Source organism: Coregonus clupeaformis, chromosome 14 (assembly GCF_020615455.1).
Source record: "Coregonus clupeaformis isolate EN_2021a chromosome 14, ASM2061545v1, whole genome shotgun sequence".
Lineage (NCBI taxonomy): Eukaryota > Metazoa > Chordata > Actinopteri > Salmoniformes > Salmonidae > Coregonus > Coregonus clupeaformis.
Window position 1 is genome coordinate 6,865,500 of NC_059205.1, and position 24,705 is coordinate 6,890,204.

The following is a 24,705-nucleotide window of genomic DNA, read 5'->3' on the forward strand; positions in this document are numbered from 1 at the left end:
AATGAATCATTTCATTACTTGTTTGTAGGCTTCGAAGAAGCGAACGACATACCCCAATCCATCCGAAGTTTAAGTGCGCCTTGTCTTCCAAAATATAATAAATTTTCGACTTCAAGAAGTTGGCTACATGTTTTTCTTTGTCTCTCCAAACTAAATAGAACAACGTGCTGCGACGAAATAGACCTGTGTAGTGACGATCATACCCCGTGTAGCACCACGGAGAATCCAACCTTATTCTATCAGAGTTATTTCATTATGGTCATCTCTGTGTCCGACTCTGAACCCCGTGAGTCCTGGTGTGTGTAGAGAACGCCCCCGCCTCCATCCGACGAGCTGGTAGGGGCGTGCGGAGTGTGGATCCATGTGGAACCCAGCTAGCCACACGATTTTAATCAACACTTAGATTTTTGAAGAATAGGCAACAATTGATGCGTATGCCTAACACGCAAATGAATAGTCTCGGTTGTTCATGTTTTTTTGTTTGTTTTGTTTACAAGTGTAAAGTCAAACACAAATGCATAGCCGAATAATATTGAACACTTTTTTGGAATGGATCAAAAGATTCCATAATATCCGACATAATAACAATTCTATATTGTGTTGGTTATTTTTTTCATTGTGTATGCTACTGATGCCTGCTGCCTGTATTTCATTAATCCTCTCTCTGGTTAGTTTGTATGGGTGTAGCCCTGTATGGTAGGCTACATTCTGTCATTAGAATGCAACCCTTTGATTATAGAAAAATACATTGTAGGCATGCAAATAAATAGGCTTTTTATTTTTATTTGACCCGTTTCTTATTATAACAAAAGAAAATACGAAGGGTGTGGTCTAAAGACTGAGAGTTACCACCTATCCAACATAATAACATTTCTACTGAACAAAAATATAAACACAACATGTAAAGTGTTGGTCCCATGTTTCATGAGCTGCAATAAAATAATACAGAAATGTTTCATAGGCACAAAAATGTTGTGCACAAATTTGTTTACATCCCTGTTAGTGAGCATTTCTCCTTTGCCAAGATAATCCATCCACCTGACAGGTGTGGCATATCAAGAAGCTGATTAAACAGAATGATCATTACACAGGTGCACCTTGCGCTGGGGACAATAAAAGGCCACTCTAAAATGTGCAGTTTTGTCACACAACACAGATGTCTCATGTTTTGAGGGAGATTTCAATTGGTATGCTGACTGCAGGAATGTCCACCAGAGCTGTTGCCAAATAATTGAATGTTCATTTCTCTACCATAAGCCGCCTCCAACGTCGTTTTAGAGAATTTGGCAGTACGTCCAACCGGCCTCACAACCGCAGACCATGTGTAACCACGCCAGCCCAGGACCTCCACATCCGGCTTCTTCATCTGGGGGATCATCTGAGACCAACCACCCGGACAGCTGATGAAACTGAGGAGTATTTCTGTCTGTAATAAAGCCCTTTTTTGGGGAAAAACTCATTCTGACTGGCTGGGCCTGGCTCCCCTGTGGGTGGACCTGGTCCTCAAGTGGGTGGGCCTATGCCCTCCCAGGCCCACCCATGGCTGTGCCCCTGCCCATTCATGTGAAATCAATAGATTAGGCCCTAATGGATTTATTTCAATTGACTGATTTCCTTCTATGAACAGTAACTCAGTAAAATCGTTAAAATTGTTACATGTTGCGTTTATATTTTTGTTCAGTATAGATTGTTTTTGTAGGCTGTATATTAGTTCCTATTTTTATATTCATAAATCAGCGACTGCCTTCACATCTACCTTCTTAAAACAGACCTGTTGTATTGATCCACTAACACATTGGATCTAAATGAATAGTGGTTCACCTCCATACAAGTGTTCAAGTGTTGCAAGTGTTAAAAAGCAATGGAGAAACACGTGTTGTGTGATTTAAAGCTTTATTAAAATATCACTTTTTTGGGAGCAGCAAATTGTTTGCAAACTATTTTTTTCTCTATGATATTATTTGACCCTTTCACTTCTTCTTGAATGCTTATGAATAGGTAATACGTAGATAGGTTGCTTAGTGGGTAAGAGCGTTGTGCCAGTAACCGAAAGGTCGCTGGTTCTAATCCCTGAGCCGACTAGGTGATCTGTCGATGTGTGAGCAAGAACTAATTGCTCCTGAAGGTTGGATAAGAGGTCTGCTAAATGACTAAAATGTAAATGTTAAAGAGAAATGTTATTAAACAGTATCTTGATATCTGACTCTTGCATGGCGAGAGCCTGATCTAACTAATCTTCATGGTCCAGATAGGTTTACCCTCTCTGCTGTGTTCCTTGGTAGTCCCCCTCTCTCTCTGCTCCAGGCTCCAGGCTCCAGGCTCCAGGCTCCAGGCTCCAGGCTCCAGGCTCCAGGCTCCAGGCTCCAGGCTCTATCCTCCAGGCTCCAGGCTCCAGGCTCCAGGCTCCAGGCTCCAGGCTCCAGGCTCCAGGCTCTATCCTCCAGGCTCCAGGCTCCAGGCTCTATTCTCCAGGTTCCAGGCTCCAGGCACCAGGTTCCAGGCTCTATTCTCCAGGCTCCAGGCTCTATCCTCCAGGTTCCAGGCTCCAGGCTCCAGGGCTCTATTCTCCAGGCTCCAGGCTCCAGGCTCTATCCTCCAGGCTCCAGGCTCTATCCTCCAGGCTCCAGGCTCTATCCTCCAGGCTCCAGGCTCTATTCTCCAGGCTCTATTCTCCAGGCTCCAGGCTCTATCCTCCAGGCTCCAGGCTCTATTCTCCAGGTTCCAGATTCCAGGCTCCAGGCTCTATTCTCCAGGCTCCAGGCTCCAGGTTCCAGGCTCCAGGCTCTATTCTCCAGGCTCCAGGCTCTATCCTCCAGGCTCCAGGGCTCTATTCTCCAGGCTCCAGGCTCCAGGCTCTATCCTCCAGGCTCCAGGCTCTATCCTCCAGGCTCCAGGCTCCATCCTCCAGGCTCCAGGCTCTATTCTCCAGGCTCTATTCTCCAGGCTCCAGGCTCTATCCTCCAGGCTCCAGGCTCTATTCTCCAGGTTCCAGATTCCAGGCTCCAGGCTCTATTCTCCAGGCTCCAGGCTCCAGGTTCCAGGCTCCAGGCTCTATTCTCCAGGCTCCAGGCTCTATCCTCCAGGCTCCAGGCGCTATTCTCCAGGCTCCAGGCTCTATCCTCCAGGCTCCAGGCTCTATTCTCCAGGCTCCAGGCTCTATTCTCCAGGCTCCAGGCTCCAGGCTCCAGGGCTCTATTCTCCAGGCTCCAGGTTCTAGGCTCTATCCTCCAGGCTCCAGGCTCTATTCTCCAGGCTCCAGGCTCCAGGTTCCAGGCTCCAGGCTCTATTCTCCAGGTTCCAGGTTCCAGGCTCCAGGCTCTATTCTCCAGGCTCTATTCTCCAGGCTCCAGGCTCCAGGCTCCAGGCTCCAGGCTCCAGGTTCCAGGCTCTATCCTCCAGACTCCAGTCTCTATTCTCCAGGCTCCAGGTTCCAGGCTCTATTCTCCAGGTACAGGGGGATATGATCTGAACAGGGGGATGTGATCTCTGAACAGGGAGATGTGATCTGTGAACAGGGGAATGTGATATCTGAACAGGGGAATGTGATATCTGAACAGGGGGATGTGATCTTTGAACAGGGGGATGTGATCTCTGAACAGGGGGATGTGATCTCTGAACAGGGGTATGTCATCTCTGAACAGGGGGATGTGATCTCTGAACAGGGGAATGTGATCTGAACAGGGGGATGTGATCTCTGAACAGGGGATGTGATCTGAACAGGGGATGTGATCTGAACAGGGGATGTGATCTCTGAACAGGGGGATGTGATCTCTGAACAGGGGGATGTGATCTCTGAACAGGGGATGTGATCTGAACAGGGGGATGTGATCTCTGAACAGGGGGATGTGATCTGAACAGGGGGATGTGATCTGAACAGGGGGATGTGATCTTTGAACAGGGGGATGTGATCTCTGAACAGGGGGATGTGATCTCTGAACAGGGGTATGTCATCTCTGAACAGGGGGATGTGATCTCTGAACAGGGGAATGTGATCTGAACAGGGGGATGTGATCTGAACAGGGGGATGTGTTCTGAACAAGGGGATGTGATCTCTGAACAGGGGGATGTGATCTCTGAACAGGGGGATGTGATCTGAACAGGGGGATGTGATCTGAACAGGGGGATGTGATCTGAACAGGGGGATGTGATCTGTGTGAATAACATAAGTAGTCATTTAGGTCAGGGCTTTTCTTCCAGCCAAGTTGTTTTCCACAGTGAAGATATTAGGAGGGTATAAAGAAGTGGGTGGAGATATTAGGAGGGTATAAAGATGACAGTGGAGATATTAGGAGGGTATAAAGAAGACAGTGGAGATATTAGGAGGGTATAAAGAAGACAGTGGAGATAGTAGGAGGGTATACAGAAGACAGTGGAGATATTAGGAGGGTATAAAGAAGACAGTGGAGATATCAGGAGGGTATAAAGAAGACAGTGGAGATAGTAGGAGGGTATACAGAAGACAGTGGAGATATTAGGAGGGTATAAAGAAGACAGTGGAGATATTAGGAGGGTATAAAGAAGACAGTGGAGATAGTAGGAGGGTATAAAGAAGACAGTGGAGATATTAGGAGGGTATAAAGAAGACAGTGGAGATATTAGGAGGGTATAAAGAAGAAAGTGGCGATATTAGGAGGGTATAAAGAAGACAGTGGAGATATTAGGAGGGTATAAAGAAGACAGTGGAGATATTAGGAGGGTATAAAGAAGACAGTGGAGATATTAGGAGGATATAAAGAAGACAGTGGAGATAGTAGGAGGGTATAAAGAAGACAGTGGAGATATTAGGAGTCCTATTTGGAATAAGAAGAGACTCCGATTTGTGGAATCCTTCTGAAGTTCCATGCTGGCTCTAAAGAAGCCATTTTGGATCTGTAATTGCTTGTGGTGTGATCCCAAATGGCACCTTATTCCCTATATAGTGCACTACATTAGGGCTAGCTATAGGGCTCTAGTCAAAAGTAGTGTAGCACACTATATGAAGGGAATAAGGAAGGCAGTTTAAACCGCCCCCCTCCCCTCCTCTCCTCAGAGAGATCTGGATATGCAGACCTGCGAGCCACTGCGGCCCCTCACGATGAGTTCAGATGTTTTGTGGCCCCCACCCCCATCAGAGTGGCCATCCCTGATCTAGGGGATAGTGGCTTGGGGAGAAGTGCTCATGAGGTAGATGCCATGGATTATCTCTGGACAATACTACTGCCCAACAGTACAGTTTCCCTCCTTAGTCTTAGGCCTAGATTAAATCTGTAACGCCGAAGATCCGCGCTATGTCAAGATTTACATTTAAAGGCGTTTGTTCGCGCATTCGTGGTAAATGCTGCATAGGTTGGCTCAATCGGAAATTACCCTTCAATTGTGCTATAACGCAGATAGTCGACGCTTGCAGATTTAATCTATCCCTAAGTCTGGTTCTGTGGTCTGACAAGTCTGTCTCAGGTCCAGACAGCACGCGTACGTACGTCAGGATCAAAGCCTCTAATGTTAGAGAGAGGGACTGTTAGCTGTGAAATGCTCCTGAATATTCTACACACAGGTGTCAAGAGGTTGGCGCCACATCTCCCGAGTGGCGCAGTGGTCTAAGGCACTGCATCGCAGTGCTAGCTGTGCCACTAGAGATCCTGGTTCGAATCCAGGCTCTGTCGCAGCCGTCCGCGACCGGGAGACCCATGGAGCGGCGCACAATTGGCCCAGCGTCGTCCAGGGTAGGGGAGGGAATGGCCGGCAGGGATGTAGCTCAGTTGGTAGAGCATGGCGTTTGCAATGCCAGGGTTGTGGGTTCGATTCCCACAGGGGGCTAGTATGAATTAAAAAAAGAAAAAAAAGAATGTATGCACTCACTAACTCTAAGTCGCTCTGGATAAGAGCGTCTGCTAAATGACTAAAATGTAAATGTAAAGAGGTTGAGCTGGAACCCTGCCTGACCAATCAGACTGGTTTGGTCATAACAATGAGAGGGGGTGGCTAGAGACGTGTATAGTGTGAAATTCTATTGATCTCCATCTAGCCGCTGAATTCAATCAGTGTTGCGGGAGAGCCGCGTTATAGCTCGATTGAAATTTAAAGGCAATGTTCGCGGAGACTGCATTCACGGCAAACACTGCATTTTGTCGGCACAATCGGAAAGTACTGTACCTTTAAATTTTACTGCGGATATTCCGTGATACGGATTGATTCCGGCCAAGCTCTCTCAAACCCTAGTCATCTTGTTTCAAGTGGCTATACTCATATTCACCTATCAGAAAGATAAAAACTATGCACCTGATGCAAACGCTTGGTAAATCCGGACCTTAGGGCGCACCTGTTAAAATACCAATATCCTGAACCTAAGATTTTATCCTATTCTCTCTTCAATCCCAGAGGTTTAGGTTGAGCAGGCATGTTCTCTCCTGTGTGTGTGTGTGTTGTGGTCGACCTGACTGACGTGAAAATGGCTACTGGATCACGTCACTGCAGCCCACCACACAACCTGTTTGATCTATGGTGTATACGGTGTGTGTGTGTGTGATTGTTCAGAACAGCTGGAACAGCCGTTGAGAGGGGTTTAAACAAATTCGGTTTCATATTGGGGGATTTTCAAGCGCACACGTTGGACAGTGTCGGAATAAAACCAATTATCTGCTATATATTTATATATTAATATTATCGGCTTCTCCTTACCGTATCTCGTCTTTTAGGATTCAGATTTACAAGCTCTACCAGCTGAATCCTCTTTTAATAATAGCCCATTTAGCAGACGCTTTTATCCAAAGCGACTTACAGTCATGTGTGGCATACATTATTATTTTTTTAGTATGGGTGGTCCCGGGGAATCAAACCCACTACCTTGGCGTCACAAGCGCCGTGCTCTACCAGCTGAGCTACGGAGGACCACAGGTGAACAGTACATTTTAGTTACAGGTGAACAGTAAATAATAGGACATATTTTATTTCTTTTAGATTTCGCATCTTTATACCAATTAACTAATCTTGGATCGTAAGCCCTACGCGAGCATGTCCTAAATGTCACCACCGTGTTGAATTTATGGTGATTAAAGAGAAATTGGCATGGCTGTCTGATGTCGACATTGTCTGCAGCTCCAGAGACGATTTGGGTGGTTGTCTCTTCGTTGTGTTGTCGCCCAGAGAGAAAACATGACGCCAAAACTACAACATGTGCAACAAAACTCCACCCAATGCCACAACGCGTTATGCTTCAGATAGAGACTCTGTAGCAGATCTGGGTCCAAACAGTATTCGGAAGCATTTAAAAAATAATTTAGCTGGGCTTGATTGAGCTTGCCTGGTGCAATGGAATCAATAGAATAGTCACAAAAGAGGAAATCTTGACCATTTTTTTTACTCCAGACTGGCTAAAGGAAACTCATGTTAGGATAAAGGGTACTATTTGAAAGATTTCAAATAGTATTTGAACCCAGGTCTGCTCTATAGTGGAGATGAGTGAGAGAGAGCGGAAAGCCTGATCTGTACTCGTCAAGCAGTCAGGGCTGTATAGATTTATTGAATCTGAATGTCCATGCAACCCAAATGATGTGCAGAGCTGAAAGTGTTTTTCCATGACTGAACTGAAGTCAGATTGTGGTTTGTGTGAAATTTGCCCCAGATTTATATTTCATCTTCTCCTTCGTCCCCCCCTCTCTCTCTCTCTCCCCCCTCTCTCTCTCTCTCCCCCCCTCTCTCTCTCTCTCTCTCTCTCTCTCTCTCTCTCTACTCTCTCTCTCCCTCTCTCTCTCTCTCTCTCTCTCTCTCTCTCTCTCTCTCTCTCTCTCTCTCTCTCTCTCTTCTCTCTCTTCTCTCTCTCTCTCTCTCTCTCTCTCTCTCTCTCTCTCTCTCTCTCTCTCTCTGTCTCTCTCTGTTCTCTCTCTCTCTGTCTCTCTCTCTGTCTCTCTCTCTCTCTCTCTCTCTCTCTCTCTCTCTCTCTCTCTCTCTCTCTCTCTCTCTCTCTCTCTCTCTCTCTCTCTCTCTCGCTCTAGGCCACAGGCCAGAGCAGAACCAGATGGGACGAGGAAGACTGGCTTGTGGTGGAGGGAGGGAGGGAGCAACGTATATAAAAAATATATATAGTTAAAAGCCAGAGGGAAATTGCCTCCATGCTGTGAAGTTCCCCCCACAAATGCAGACAGAGACAGAACCGACACAGCCATCTTCTATTTGAGAAGGCGAAATTACGCCATGGGAAGTATCAAGCTAATATTGTCTACTCTGCTCCACCTTCAAGCGAAGCTCTGTCTTACAGCAGCAACATATTCCTGTTGTTTAGTGTGAGATCATCTAGCAAATTGTGTTTTGTTGTTCTTCAAAGTGACTCTTCTGGAACACGTCCAAAATATTGTTACAAAGAATTTATTTTTATTTTTATTTTTATTTTATTTTATTTTACAAAGAGTTGCTTCGAGCTAGATTACGGCGTATCTGGTTTGATATACTATAGTAGCTTCTCACATGGAAGAGGGTTTAAAACCCACCCAGCTAACCACTAACCCAGCCATAACCTGGAAGAGGGTTTAAAACCCACCCAGCTAACCACTAACCCAGCCATAACCTGGAAGAGGGTTTAAAACCCACCCAGCTAACCACTAACCCAGCCATAACCTGGAAGAGAGAGGAACCCTAACAAGGTTTAACACCCACCCAGCTAACCACTAACCCAGCCATAACCTGGAAGAGAGAGGAACCCTAACAAGGTTTAACACCCACCCAGCTAACCACTAACCCAGCCATAACCTGGAAGAGGGTTTAAAACCCACCCAGCTAACCACTAACCCAGCCATAACCTGGAAGAGGGTTTAAAACCCACCCAGCAACCACTAACCCAGCCATAACCTGGAAGAGGGTTTAAAACCCACCCAGCTAACCACTAACCCAGCCATAACCTGGAAGAGGGTTTAAAACCCACCCAGCTAACCCACTAACCCAGCCATAACCTGGAAGAGAGGAACCCCTAACAAGGTTTAAAACCCACCCAGCTAACCACTAACCCAGCCATAACCTGGAAGAGGGTTTAAAACCCACCCAGCTAACCACTAACCCAACCATAACCTGGAAGAGGGTTTAAAACCCACCCAGCTAACCACTAACCCAACCATAACCTGGAAGAGGGTTTAAAACCCACCCAGCTAACCACTAACCCAGCCATAACCTGGAAGAGGGTTTAAAACCCACCCAGCTAACCACTAACCCAGCCATAACCTGGAAGAGAGAGGAACCCTAACAAGGTTTAAAACCCACCCAGCTAACCACTAACCCAGCCATAACCTGGAAGAGGGTTTAAAACCCACCCAGCTAACCACTAACCCAGCCATAACCTGGAAGAGAGAGGAACCCTAACAAGGTTTAAAACCCACCCAGCTAACCACTAACCCAGCCATAACCTGGAAGAGAGAGGAACCCTAACAAGGTTTAAAACCCACCCAGCTAACCACTAACCCAGCCATAACCTGGAGAGAGAGGAATCCTAACAAGGTTTAACACCCACCCAGCTAACCACTAACCCAGCCATAACCTGGAAGAGGGTTTAAAACCCACCCAGCTAACCACTAACCCAACCATAACCTGGAAGAGGGTTTAACACCCACCCAGCTAACCACTAACCCAGCCATAACCTGGAAGAGGGTTTAAAACCCACCCAGCTAACCACTAACCCAGCCATAACCTGGAAGAGGGTTTAAAACCCACCCAGCTAACCACTAACCCAACCATAACCTGGAAGAGGGTTTAAAACCCACCCAGCTAACCACTAACCCAGCCATAACCTGGAAGAGGGTTTAAAACCCACCCAGCTAACCACTAACCCAGCCATAACCTGGAAGAGGGTTTAAAACCCACCCAGCTAACCACTAACCCAACCATAACCTGGAAGAGAGAGGAACCCTAACAAGGTTTAACACCCACCCAGCTAACCACTAACCCAGCCATAACCTGGAAGAGGGTTTAAAACCCACCCAGCTAACCACTAACCCAGCCATAACCTGGAAGAGGGTTTAAAACCCACCCAGCTAACCACTAACCCAGCCATAACCTGGAAGAGGGTTTAAAACCCACCCAGCTAACCACTAACCCAGCCATAACCTGGAAGAGGGTTTAAAACCCACCCAGCTAACCACTAACCCAGCCATAACCTGGAAGAGAGAGGAACCCTAACAAGGTTTAAAACCCACCCAGCTAACCACTAACTCAGCCATAACCTGGAAGAGGGTTTAAAAAACCCACCCAGCAACCACTAACCCAGCCATAACCTGGAAGAGGGTTTAAAACCCACCCAGCTAACCACTAACCCAACCATAACCTGGAAGAGGGTTTAAACCCACCCAGCTAACCACTAACCCAGCCATAACCTGGAAGAGAGAGGAACCTAACAGGGTTTAAAACCCACCCAGCTAACCACTAACCCAGCCATAACCTGGAAGAGGGTTTAAAACCCACCCAGCTAACCACTAACCCAGCCATAACCTGGAAGAGAGGAACCCTAACAAGGTTTAACACCCACCCAGCTAACCACTAACCCAGCCATAACCTGGAAAGAGAGGAACCTAACAAGGTTTAAAACCCACCCAGCTAACCACTAACCCAGCCATAACCTGGAAGAGGGTTTAAAACCCACCCAGCTAACCACTAACCCAGCCATAACCTGGAAGAGGGTTTTAAAACCCACCCAGCTAACCACTAACCCAGCCATAACCTGGAAGAGAGAGGAACCTAACAAGGTTTAAAACCCACCCATCTAACCACTAACCCAGCCATAACCTGAAAGAGGGTTTAAAACCCACCCAGCTAACCACTAACCCAGCCATAACCTGGAAGAGAGAGGAACCTAACAAGGTTTAAAACCCACCCAGCTAACCACTAACCCAGCCATAACCTGGAAGAGGGTTTAAAACCCACCCATCTAACCACTAACCCAGCCATAACCTGGAAGAGAGAGGAACCTAACAAGGTTTAAAACCCACCCAGCTAACCACTAACCCAGCCATAACCTGGAAGAGGGTTTAAACCCACCCAGCTAACCACTAACCCAACCATAACCTGGAAGAGGTTTAAAACCCACCCAGCTAACCACTAACCCAGCCATAACCTGGAAGAGGGTTTAAAACCCACCCAGCTAACCACTAACCCAACCATAACCTGGAAGAGGGTTTAAAACCCACGCAGCTAACCACTAACCCAGCCATAACCTGGAAGAGGGTTTAAAACCCACCCAGCTAACCACTAACCCAACCATAACCTGGAAGAGGGTTTAAAACCCACCCAGCTAACCACTAACCCAGCCATAACCTGGAAGAGGGTTTAAAACCCACCCAGCTAACCACTAACCCAACCATAACCTGGAAGAGGGTTTAAAACCCACCCAGCTAACCACTAACCCAGCCATAACCTGGAAGAGGGTTTAAAACCCACCCAGCTAACCACTAACCCAGCCATAACCTGGAAGAGAGAGGAACCCTAACAAGGTTTAAAACCCACCCAGCTAACCACTAACCCAGCCGTAACCTGGAAGAGAGAGGAACCCTAACAAGGTTTAAAACCCACCCAGCTAACCACTAACCCAGCCATAACCTGGAAGAGAGAGGAACCCTAACAAGGTTTAAAACCCACCCAGCTAACCACTAACCCAGCCATAACCTGGAAGAGGGTTTAAAACCCACCCAGCTAACCACTAACCCAGCCATAACCTGGAAGAGGGTTTAAAACCCACCCAGCTAACCACTAACCCAGCCATAACCTGGAAGAGGGTTTAAAACCCACCCAGCTAACCACTAACCCAGCCATAACCTGGAAGAGGGTTTAAAACCCACCCAGCTAACCACTAACTCCAGCCATAACCTGGAAGAGGGTTTAAAACCCACCCAGCTAACCACTAACCAGCCATAACCTGGAAGAGGGTTTAAAACCCACCCAGCTAACCACTAACCCAGCCATAACCTGGAAGAGGGTTTAAAACCCACCCAGCTAACCACTAACCCAGCCATAACCTGGAAGAGGGTTTAAAACCCACCCAGCTAACCACTAACCCAGCCATAACCTGGAAGAGGGTTTAAAACCCACCCAGCTAACCACTAACCCAGCCATAACCTGGAAGAGGGTTTAAAACCCACCCAGCTAACCACTAACCCAGCCATAACCTGGAAGAGGGTTTAAACCCACCCAGCTAACCACTAACCCAGCCATAACCTGGAAGAGAGGAACCTAACAGGGTTTAAAACCCACCCAGCTAACCACTAACCCAGCCATAACCTGGAAGAGGGTTTAAAACCCACCCAGCTAACCACTAACCCAGCCGTAACCTGGAAGAGAGAGGAACCCTAACAGGGTTTAAAACCCACCCAGCTACAAGAGACAAAAACATAAAGCAGACATGTATTTCTTATTTTCTCTCTCCTGTCCAAACCATTACCCTGGTACTGCTCCCCCAGAGGTAAAAGCTCATTAGTAGTTTGATATATGTCCCTCACGTGACACCGTAGGGTTTGGCTCATGGCAGGAAGCCCCAGAGTTCCATCCTGGTTTGACCACATAAAGATGAAGCTAAACATTAAGAATGTTTCCTCCGGTCAGGAAGGACCGTACGGAACCACCGCCTGCTTGCTGGGCCAACTGGGGTTTATAAGGGCAGGGAGGACTATGTACCAACCCAGAAACAACCCCTAGACCTTTACCCAGAAACTAACCTCAAGTCCCTAACCCTTTCTACACATTAAGAATGTTCTCTCTGGTCACAAACAGGACCATACTGTACCGCTGCTTGGCTTCAAAATATGGGTGTTAGGGGCAGGGAGGTCCTGGTTTAAGGTCCAGAAACGACCCCTAACCTAGCCATTACCCCTAACCCCTAACCCAGCCATAGCCTCTAACACCTAACCCAGCCATAACCCCTAACCACTAACCACTAACCCAGCCATAACCCCTAACCCCTAACCCAGCCATAGCCTCTAACTCCTAACCCCTAACCCAGCCATAACTCTAACCACTAACCACTAACCCCCTCCAGCCATAACCCCTAACCCCTAACCACTAACCAGCCATAACCCCAACCCCTAACCCTAACCACTAACTCAGCCATAACCCTAACCCTAACCTCTAACCCCCTAACCCAGCCATAACCTCTAACCTCTAACCCCTAATCCAGCCATAACCCCTAACCCCTAACCCCTAACCCAGCCATGACCTCTAACCTCTAACCACTAACCCAGCCATAACCTCTAACCCCTAACCCCTAACCCAGACATAACCTCTAACCCCTAACCCTAACCCAGCCATAACCTCTAACCCCTAACCCCTAACCCAGCCATAACCTCAACCCTAACCCAGCCATAACCTCTAACCCCCTAACAGCCATAGCCTCTAACCCCTAACCCTAACCCTTACCAGCCAGACCTTTAACCCCTAACCCCTAACCCAGCCATAACCTTTAACCCCTAACCCAGCCATAACCTCTAACCTCTAACCCCCAACCCAGCCATAACCTCTAACCCTAACCCAGCCACAACCCCTAACTCCCTAACCCTAACCCAGCCATAACCTTTAACCCCTAACAGCCATATCCTCTAACCCCCAACCCCTAACTCAGCCATAACCTCTAACCCCTAACCTCTAATCCCCTAACCCCTAACCCCTAACCCCTAACCCCTAACCCAGCCATAACCCTTAACCCCTAACCCAGCCATAACCACTAACCCCTAACCTTAGCCATAACCTCTAACCCCTAACCCAGCCATAACCTCTAACCTCTAACCCCTAACCCAGCCACAACCTCTAACCTCTAACCCCTAACCCAGCCATAACCTCTAACCTCCAACCCTAACCCAGCCATAACCCCTAACTCCCTAACCCCTAACCCAGCCACAACCTCTAACCCCTAACCCAGCCATAACCCCTAACCCTAACCCCTAACCCAGCCATAACCTCTAACCCCTAACCCCTAACCCAGCCATAACCTCTAACCCTAACCCCTAACCAGCCATAACCTCTAACCCTAACCACTAACCCAGCCATAACCTCTAACCCTAACCCCTAACCCAGCCAAACCTCAACCTCTAACCCAGCCATAACCTCTAACCCTAACCACTAACCCAGCCATAACCTCTAACCCTAACCTAGCCATAACCTCTAACCCCTAACCCCTAACCCAGCCAAACCTCTAACCTCTAACCCCTATCAGCCATAACCCCTAACTTCTACCCCTAACCCAGCCATAACCTCTAACCTCTAACCCCTAACTCAGCCATAACCCTAACCCCTAACCTAGCCATAACCTCTAACCCCTAACCCAGCCATAACCCCTAACCCCTAACCCAGCCATAACCTCTAACCACTAACCCCTAACCCAGCCATAACCCCTAACCCCTAACCCAGCCATAACCTCTAACCCCTAACCCAGCCATAACCTCTAACCCCTAACCCAGCCATAACCTTTAACCCCTAACCACTAACCCAGCCATAACCTCTAACCTCTAACCACTAACCCAGCCATAATTTTTTTTTTTTTTTTTTTCACCTTTATTTAACCAGGTAAACCCAGTTGAGAACAAGTTCTCATTTACAGTGGGGAAAAAAAGTATTTAGTCAGCCACCAATTGTGCAAGTTCTCCCACTTAAAAAGATGAGAGAGGCCTGTAATTTTCATCATAGGTACACGTCAACTATGACAGACAAATAGAGAAAAAGAAATCCAGAAAATCACATTGTAGGATTTTTAATGAATTTATTTGCAAATTATGGTGGAAAATAAGTATGTGGTCACCTACAAACAAGCAAGATTTCTGGCTCTCACAGACCTGTAACTTCTTCTTTAAGAGGCTCCTCTGTCCTCCACTCAGTTACCTGTATTAATGGCACCTGTTTGAACTTGTTATCAGTATAAAGACACCTGTCCACAACCTCAAACAGTCACACTCCAAACTCCACTATGGCCAAGATCAAAAGAGCTGTCAAAGGACACCAGAAACAAAATTGTAGACCTGCACCAGGCTGGGAAGACTGAATCTGCAATAGGTAAGCAGCTTGGTTTGAAGAAATCAACTGTGGGAGCAATTATTAGGAAATGGAAGACATACAAGACCACTGATAATCTCCCTCGATCTGGGGCGCCACTGCAAGATCTCACCCTGTGGGTCAAAATGATCACAAGAACGGTGAGCAAAAATCCCAGAACCACACGGGGGGACCTAGTGAATGACCTGCAGAGAGCTGGGACCAAAGTAACAAAGCCTACCATCAGTAACACACTACGCCGCCAGGGACTCAAATCCTGCAGTGCAAGACGTGTCCCCCTGCTTAAGCCAGTACATGTCCAGGCCCGTCTGAAGTTTGCTAGAGTGCATTTGGATGATCCAGAAGAGGATTGGGAGAATGTCATATGGTCAGATGAAACCAAAATAGAACTTTTTTGGTAGAAACTCAACTCGTCAGTGTTTGGAGGACAAATAATGCTGAGTTGCATCCAAAGAACACCATACCTACTGTGAAGCATGGGGGTGGAAACATCATGCTTTGGGGCTGTTTTTTCTGCAAAGGGACCAGGACAACCGATCCGTGTAAAGGAAAAGAATGAATGGGGCCATGTATCGTGAGATTTTGAGTGAAAACCTCCTTCCATCAGCAAGGGCATTGAAGATGAAACGTGGCTGGGTCTTTCAGCATGACAATGATCCCAAACACACCGCCCGGGCAATGAAGGAGTGGCCGTAAGAAGCATTTCAAGGTCCTGGAGTGGCCTAGCCAGTCTCCAGATCTCAACCCCATAGAAAATCTTTGGAGGGAGTTGGAAATCCGTGTTGCCCAGTGACAGCCCCAAAACATCACTGCTCTAGAGGAGATCTGCATGGAGGAATGGGCCAAAAATACCAGCAACAGTGTGTGAAAACCTTGTGAAGACTTACAGAAAACGTTTGACCTGTGTCATTGCCAACAAAGGGTATATAACAAAGTATTGAGAAACTTTTGTTATTGACCAAATACTTATTTTCCACCATAATTTGCAAATAAATTCATTAAAAATCCTACAATGTGATTTTCTGGAAAAAGAATTCTAATTTTTGTCTGTCATAGTTGACGTATACCTATGATGAAAATTACAGGCCTCTCTCATCTTTTAAGTGGGAGAACTTGCACAATTGGTGGCTGACTAAATACTTTTTTCCCCACTGTACAACTGCGACCTGGCCAAGATAAAGCAAAGCAGTGAGATAAAAACGACAACACAGAGTTACATATGGGGTAAAACAAAACAAAGTCAAAATACAACAGAAATACATATAATATACAGTGTGCAAATTTAGCAAGTTATGGAGGTAAGGCAATCACAATAGGCTATAGTGCAAAATAATTACAATTAGTATTAACACTGGAATGATAGATGTGCAAGAGATGATGTGCAAATAGAGATACTGGGGTACAAATGAGCAAAATAAATAACACATAGGGATGAGGTAGTTGGGCGGTAGCTAATTTCAGATGGGCTGTGTACAGGTGCAGTGATCGGTAAGGTGCTCTGACAACTGATGCTTAAAGTTAGTGAGGGAGATAAGTGTCTCCAGCTTCAGAGATTTTTGCAATTTGTTCCAGTCATTGGCAGCAGAGAACTGGAAGGAATTGCGGCCAAAGGAGGTGTTGGCTTTGGGGATGACCAGTGAGATATACCCGCTGGAGCCGAGACTACGGGTGGGTGTTGCTATGGTGACCAATGAGCTAAGATAAGGCGGGGATTTGCCTAGCAGTGATTTATAGATGGCCTGGAGCCAGTGGGTTTGGCGATAATATGTAGTGAGGACCAGCCAACAAGAGCGTACAGGTCACAGTGGTGGGTAGTGTATGGGGCTTTGGAGACAAAACGGATGGCACTGTGATAGACTACATCCAATTTGCTGAGTAGAGTGTTGGAGGCTATTTTGTAAATGACATCGCCGAAGTCAAGGATCGGTAGGATAGTCAGTTTTACGAGGGCATGTTTGGCAGCATGAGTGAAGGGAGGCTTTGATTGAAATAGGAAGCCGATTCTAGATTTAACTTTTGGATTGGAGATTCTTAATGTGAGTCTGGAAGGAGAGTTTACAGTCTAACCAGACACCTAGATATTTGTAGTTGTCCACATACTCTAGGTCAGACCCGCCGAGAGTAGTGATTCTAGTCGGGTGGGCGGGTGCAAGCAGCGTTCGGTTGAAGAGCATGCATTTAGTTTTACTAGTGTTTAAGAGCAGTTGGAGGCTACTGAAGGAGTGTTGTATGGAATTGAAGCTCGTTTGAGGTTTGTTAACACAGTGTCCAATGAAGGGCCAGATGTATACAAAATGGTGTCGTCTCTGCGTAGAGGTGGATCTGAGAGTCACCAGCAGCAGAGAGCGACGTCATTGATATACACAGAGAAAAGAGTCTGCCCAAGAATTGAACCCTGTGGCACCCCCATAGAGACTGCCATAGGTCCAGACAACAGGGCCCTCCGATTTGACACATTGAACTTTATCTGAGAAGTAGTTGGTGAACCAGGCGAGGCAGTCGTTTGAGAAACCAAGGCTATTTAGTCTGCCAATAAGAATGCGGTGGTTGACAGAGTCGAAAGCCTTGGCCAGGTCAAGTGAAAACGGCTGCACAGTACTGTCTATTATCGATCGCGTTATAATATCAGTTTAGACCTTGAGCTGGCTGAAGTGCACCCATGACCAGCTCGAAACCGGATTGCATAGCGGAGAAGGTACGGTGGGATTCGAAATGGTCGGGTGATCTGTTTGTTGACTTGGCTTTCAAAAACTTTTGAAGGCAGGGCAGGATGGATATGGGTCTGTAACAGTTTGGATCTAGAGTGTCACCCCCTTTGAAGAGGGGGATGACCGCGGCAGCTTTCAATCTCGGGGATCTCAGACGTTACGGAAGAGAGGTTGAACAAGCTAGTAATAGGGGGTTGCGACAATTTCGGTGCTAGTTTTTAGAAAGAAAGGGTCCAGATTGCTAACCCAGCCATATCCTCCAACCTCTAACCCCTAACCCAGCCATAACCTCTAACCCCTAACCCCTAACCCAGCCATAACCTCTAACCCCTAACCCCTAACCCAGCCATAACCCTAACCCTAACCCAGCCATAACCTCTAACCTCTAACCCAGCCATAACCTCTAACCCCTAACCCAGCCATAACCCCTAACCTCTAACCTCTAACCCAGCCATAACCTCTAACCTTTAACCCTAACCCAGCCATAACCTCTAACCCCTAACCCAGCCATAACCTCTAACCCTAACTCCAGCCATAACCTAACCCCTAACCCCTAACCCAGCCATAACCTCTAACCTTTAACCCCTAACCCAGCCATAACCTCTAACCCCCTAACGCAGCCATAACCTCTAACCCTAACCCTAACCCAGCCATAACCTCTAACCCCTAAACCCTAACCCAGCCATAACCTAACCCTAACCCCTAACCCCTAACCCCCTAACCCTAACCCAGCCATAACCTCTAACCTCTAACCCCTAACCCAGCCATAACCTCTAACCCCTAACCCAGCCATAACCTCTAACCCCTAACCCCTAACCCAGCCATAACCCCTAACCTCTAACCCTAACCCAGCCATAACCCCTAACCCTCTAACCCCTAACACAGCCATAACCTCTAACCTCTAACCCCTAACCCAGCCATAACCCCTAACCCCTAACCCAGCCATAACCTCTAACCCCTAACCCAGCCATAACCTCTAACCCCTAACCCAGCCATAACCTCCTAACCCCAACCCCTAACCCAGCCATAACCTCTAACCCCTAACAGCCAAACCCCCTAACCCCTAACCCCTAACCCAGCCATAACCCCTAACCCTAACTCAGCAGCCACAACCTCTATCCCTAACCCTAACCCAGCCATAACCCCTAACCCCTAACCCCTAACCCAGCCATAACCTCCTAACCCTAACCCCTAACCCAGCCATAACCTCTAACCCCTAACCCAGCCATAACCTCTAACCCCTAACCCTAACCCAGCCATAACCTCTAACCCTAACCCAGCCATAACCTCTAACCCCTAACCCAGCCATAACCTCTAACCCCTAACCCCTAACCCAGCCATAACCTCTAACCCCTAACCCAGCCATAACCTCTAACCTCTAACCCCCTAACCAGCCACAACCTCTAACCTCAACCCCAACCCCTAACCCAGCCATAACCTCTAACCTCTAACCCCTAACCCAGCCATAACCCCTAACCCTAACCCCAACCCCTAACTCCAGCCAACTCTAACCTCTAACCCCTAACCCAGCCATATCCTCTAACCTTAACCCCTAACCCAGCCATAACCCCCAACCTAACCCTAACCTCTAACCCAGCCATAACCTCTAACCTCTAACCCCTAACCACTAACCCAGCCATAACCTCTAACCCCTAACCCCTAACTCCAGCCATAACCCTAACCCCTAACCCTAACCAGCCATAACCCCAACCCTAACCCCTAACCCAGCACATAACCTCTAACCCCTAACCCCCTAACCCAGCCATAACCTCTAACCCTAACCCCTAACCCAGCCATAACCTCTAACCCTAACCCCTAACCCAGCCATAACCCCTAACCCTAACCCAGCCATAACCTCTAACCCTAACCCCTAACCCCTAACCCAGCCATAACCTCTAACCCCTAACCCAGCCATAACCTCTAACCCCTAACCCCTAACCCAGCCATAACCCCTAACCCCTAACCCAGCCATAACCCTTCTAACCCTAACCAAGCCATAACCCTAACCCTAACCAAGCCATGCAACCTCTAACCCTAACCCAGCCATAACCTCTAACCCCTAACCCAGCCATAACCTCTAACCCCTAACCCAGCCATAACCCTAACCCCTAACCCAGCCACAACCTCTAACCCCTAACCCAGCCACAACCTCTAACCCCTAACCCAGCCATAACCTCTAACCCCTAACCCAGCCATAACCTCTAACCCCTAACCCAGCCATAACCTCTAACCCTAACCCAGCCATAACCTCTAACCCCTAACCCAGCCATAACCTCTAACCCCTAACCAAGCCATAACCTCTAACCCCTAATCGCCATAACCCTAACCACTAACCAAGCCGTAACCTCTAACCCCTAACCCAGCCATAACCTCTAACCCCTAACCAAGCCATAACCCCTAACCCCTAACCAAGCCATAACCTCTAACCCCTAACCCAGCCATAACCCCTAACCTCTAACCCAGCCATAACCTTTAACCTCTAACCACTAACCCAGCCATAACCTTTAACCCCTAACCCAGCCATAACCTCTAACCCCTAACCCAGCCATAACCCCTAACCCCTAACCCCTAACCCAGCCATAACCCCTAACCTCTAACTCAGCCATAACCTCTATCCCCTAACCCCTAACCCAGCCATAACCCCTAACCCCTAACCCCTAACCCAGCCATAACAACCCCTAACCACTAACCCAGCCATAACCTCTAACCCCTAACCCCTAACCCCTAACCCAGCCATAACCCCAACCCCTAACCCCTAACCCAGCCATAACCCCTAACCTCTAACTCAGCCATAACCTCTATCCCCTAACCCTAACCCAGCCATAACCCCTAACCCCTAACCCCTAACCCAGCCATAACCTCTAACCTCTAACCACTAACCCAGCCATAACCTCTAACCCCTAACCCCTAACCCAGCCATAACCTCTAACCCCTAACCCCTAACCCAGCCATAACCTCTAGCCCCTAACCCCTAACCCAGCCATAACCTCTAGCCCCTAACCCCTAACCCAGCCATAACCTTTAACCCCTAACCCAGCCATAACCTTTAACCCCTAACCCAGCCATAACCTTTAACCTTTAACCGCTAACCCAGAAATAATCTCTAACCACTAACCCAGCCATAATCTCTAACCACTAACCCAGACATAACCCCTAACTACTAACCACTGACCCAGTGATAACCTCTAACCCCTTAGCCAACCATAACCGTTAACCCCTAACCACTAATCCAGCCATAGCCTCTAACCACTAACCCCTAACCCAGCCATAACCCCTAACCCCTAACCCAGCCATAACCTCTAACCCCTAACTCCCTAACTCGCAGCCATAACCCCTAACCCCTAACCCCTAACCCCTAACCCCTAACCCAGCCATAACCCAAACCCCTAACCCCTAACCCAGCCATAACCCCTAACCACTAACCCAGCCAAAACCTCAAACCCTAACCCCTAACCCAGCCATAACTCTAACCACAACCCCTAACCCAGCCATAACCTCTAACCACTAACCCCTAACCCAGCCATAACCTCAACCTCTAACCCCTAACCCAGCCATAACCTCTAACCCCTAACCCCTAACCCAGCCATAGCCTCTAACCCCTAACCCAGCCATAGCCTCTAACCCCCTAACCCCTAACCCCTAACCCCTAACCCCTAACCCAGCCATAGCCTCTAACCCCCTAACCCAGCCATAACCCCTAACCCCTAACCCAGCCATAACCTCTAACCCCTAACCCAGCCATAACCCCTAACCCCTAACCCCTAACCCCTAACCCAGCCATAACCCCTAACCCCTAACCCCTAACCCAGCCATAACCTCTAACCCCTAACCCAGCCATAACCTCTAACCCCTAACCCCTAACCCCTAACCCAGCCATAACCCCTAACCCCTAACCCCTAACCCAGCCATAACCTCTAACCTCTAACCCCTAACCCAGCCATAACCTCTAACCTCTAACCCCTAACCCAGCCATAACCTCTAACCTCTAACCCAGCCATAACCTCTAACCTCTAACCCCTAACCCAGCCATAACCTCTAACCTCTAACCCCTAACCCAGCCATAACCTCTAACCCCTAACCCAGCCATATCCTCTAACCCCTAACCCCTAACCCAGCCATAGCCTCTAACCCCTAACCCCTAACCCAGCCATAACCTCTAACCTCTAACCCCTAACCCAGCCATAACCTCTAACCCCTAACCTCTAACCCAGCCATAACCTCTAACCTCTAACCCCTAACCCAGCCATAACCTCTAACCCCTAACCCAGCCATAACCTCTAACCTCTAACCCAGCCATATCCTCTAACCCTTAACCCCTAACCCAGCCATAACCCCTAACCCTAACCCCTAACCCTAACCCCTAACCCAGCCATAACCCCTAACCCTAACCCTAACCCAGCCATAGCCTCTAACCCCTAACCCTAACCCAGCCATAACCCCTAACCTAACCCCCTAACCCAGCCATAGCCTCTAACCTCTAACCCCTAACCCAGCCACAGCCTCTAACCCCTAACCCCTAACCCAGACAAAACCACTAACCACTAACCCAGCCATAACCTCTAACCCCTAACCCAGCCATAACCCCTAACCACTAACCCAGCCATAGCCTCTAACCCCTAACCCCTAACCCCTAACCGCTAACCCCTAACCCAGCCATAACATGTAACCCCTAGCCACTAACCCAGCCATAACTTCTAACCTCTAACCTCTACCCCCAAACCAATAACCCAGCCAAAACCTCAAACCCCTAGCCCAGCCATAACCTCTAGCCCCTAACCCCTAACCAATAATCAATCAATCAATCAATCAATCAACCAAATTTATTTTTAATTCAGCAGATGTCACAAAGTGCTTATACGGAAACCCAGCTTAAAACCCCAAACAGCAAGCAATGCAGATGTAGAAGCACGGTGGCTAGGAAAAACTCCCTAGAAAGGCAGGAACCTAGGAAGAAACCTAGAGAGGAACCAGGCTCTGAGGGGTGGCCAGTCCTCTTCTGGCTGTGCCGGGTGGAGATTATAAGAGTACATGGCCATTTAAGGCCAGATTGTACTTCACGATGTTCAAACGTTCATAGATGACCAGCAGGGTCAAATAATAATCACAGTGGTTGTAGAGGGTGCAACAGGTCAGTACCTCAGGAGTAAATGCCACTTGGTTTTTCATAGCCGAGCATTCAGAGGTCGAGACAGCAGGTGCGGTAGAGAAAACAGCAGGTCCGGGACAAGGTAGCACGTCTGGTGAACAGGTCAGGCTTCCAGAGCCGCAGGCAGAATAGTAGAAACTGGTTCAGCAGCACAACCAGGTGGACTGGGGACAGCCAGGAGTCATCAGGCCAGGTAGTCCTGAGGCATGGTCCTAGGGCTCAGGTCCTCCGGGATGGGAGGGAGCGAGGGAGAGAGAGAGAATTAGAGGGAGCATACTTAAATTCACACAGGACACCGGATAAGACAGGAGAATAACACCAGATATAACAGACTGACCCTAGCCCCCCGCCACATAGACTATTGCAGGATAGATACTGGAGGCTGAGACAGGAGGGGGTCGGGAGACACTGGGGCCCCGTCCGACGATACCCCCGAACAGGGCCAACCGGGCAGGATATAACCCCACCCACTTTGCCAAAGCAGAGCCCCCACACCACCAGAGGGATATCAACAGACCACCAACCCTGACAGACATAACCTTATCACTAACCCTCCTCACTAACAGACATAACCTCATCACTAACCCTCCTCACTGACAGACATAACCTCATCACTAACCCTCCCCACTGACAGACATAACCTCATCACTAACTCTCCTCACTAACTGACATAACCTCATCACTAACCCTCCCCACTGACAGACATAACCTCACCACTAACCCTCCTCACTAACAGACATAACCTCACCACTAACCCTCATCACTAACAGACATAACCTCATCACTAACCCTCCCCACTGACAGACATAACCTCATCACTAACCCTCCCCACTGACAGACATAACCTCATCACTAACCCTCCCCACTGACAGACATAACCTCACCACTAACCCTCCCCACTGACAGACATAACCTCATCACTAACCCTCCCCACTGACAGACATAACCTCATCACTAACCCTCCTCACTAACTGACATAACCTCATCACTAACTCTCCTCACTAACTGACATAACCTCACCACTAACCCTCCTCACTGACAGACATAACCTCACCATAAAAAACATGTGATTTGGATAATTATGTTGAAATCAAAATGCAGTCTGTTTTTGTATGGCTTTTTCCACAGATAAAAAAACACAATTAAAATTGAAAACACATTTAAATCCTGAGCTCATCAAGACAAACTTATTCATACTAACATACTATACTATACTATACTAGAGTAGTGAGTCACTAAAGACACATAATCATCAAGGGAGCTCTGCATCAACGTATTAACACGGTTAAACTGGCCACTCTCAATGTGCAAATCACGCCATTCTCGCATTGGCCACTTGCCAGGAAAATAACCTCTCACTCAACATCAACAAAACAAAGGAGATGATTGTGGACTTCAGGAAACAGCAGAGGGTGCACCCCCCTATCCACATCGACGGGACAGCAGTGGAGAAGGGGGAAAGCTTCAAGTTCCTTGGCGTACACATCACTGACAATCAGAAATGGTCCACCCACACAGACAGTGTGGTGAAGAAGGCGCAACAGAGCCTCTTCAACCTCAGGAGCCTGAAGAAATTTGGCTTGGCACCTAAAACCCTCACAAACTTAGGGTGGTGCGGTCTGTCAAATGCATTACCGGGGGCAAACTACCCGCCCTCCAAGACACCTACAGCACCCGATGTCACAGGAAGGCCAAAAAGATCATCAAGGACATCAACCAACCGAGCCACTGCCTGTTCACCCCGCTATCATCCAGAAGGCGAGGTCAGTACAGGTGCATCAAAGCTGGGACCGAGAGAATGAAAAACAGCTTCTATCTCAAGGCCATCAGACTGTTAAACAGCCATCACTAGCACATTAGAGGCTG